This window comes from Dasypus novemcinctus, chromosome 2 (assembly GCF_030445035.2).
Source record: "Dasypus novemcinctus isolate mDasNov1 chromosome 2, mDasNov1.1.hap2, whole genome shotgun sequence".
NCBI lineage: Eukaryota > Metazoa > Chordata > Mammalia > Cingulata > Dasypodidae > Dasypus > Dasypus novemcinctus.
In genome coordinates, this window is record NC_080674.1 from 7,555,393 (window position 1) to 7,556,325 (window position 933).

General features: G+C 34.1%; 1 non-coding gene across 1 annotated transcript; it reads right to left on the reverse strand.

Moving 5' to 3' along the window:
* Positions 1–524: 524 nt before the first annotated feature.
* LOC111761452 (U6 spliceosomal RNA) lies at positions 525–631 on the reverse strand. The gene has a single exon (XR_002794816.1). It is a non-coding gene; the product is annotated as a U6 spliceosomal RNA (small nuclear RNA).
* Between the last annotated feature and the right edge of the window lie 302 nt (positions 632–933).

The following is a 933-nucleotide window of genomic DNA, read 5'->3' on the forward strand; positions in this document are numbered from 1 at the left end:
GGTCTGCTAGGATTTATTGTGCTTGCGGTATGCTATACTTCCTGGACATGTGTATCCATGTCCCTCAAAAGAGTCGGAAAATTTTCAGCCATTATTTCCTCAGACACTTCTACCACCCCCTTTCATTTTTTTTCTCCCTCAGGGATTCCCATAATATGTATGTTTGTTTTTTCCATGTTGTCATTCAATTTCCTGGATTGCTGCTGAATTTTTCCCATTTTTTCCCCTACCTTTTGTACTATCTGTGCAATTCTGGATGTCTTTTCTTCTAAGTCACTAATTCTGTCCTCTGCTTGTTCAAATCTGCTGTTATGTGTTTCTAGTATTTTTAATTTCTTGAATTGTGTCTTTCATTACTGTATGATCTATTATCTTTTTATGTATATTTACCAATTTATTCTGTATGTTCCCTGGATGTCTTTTTTATGTTATTTTATTTTTTATCTTTCTTTCTTTTAAAGATACATAGATCACACAAAATGTTACATAAAAAAATATAAGAGATTCCCATATACCCACTCCCCAGAAATATGGAGTGCTTCATGAATTTGCATGGCATCCTGGCACAGAGGCCATGCTAATCTTTTCTGTACCATTCCAATTTTAGTATATGTGCTGCTGAAGTGAGCACCCAATGTCTTCTTGATATTCTTTATTTATTTCTTCATTTAGCTGAGTTGATTCAGGATATTTGTTTGTACATACTTGATTAGTTGTTCCCCTTTATGTGTCTCCTTCTGCTTTTTAGTTTGTTTTTCAGCTGGGACATCACTTCCTGTTTCTTAGTATGACTTGTAATTTTTTTCGTGCTATCTAGACATCTCTTTATCTTGATGGGCATATTCAGTTGGTTAGTTTCTCCTTTTATTCTAGGGTTTTATTTTTGTTTGATTTTGTTAGGATTCCTCTTTATCATTTGGTTCCACTTTTCCT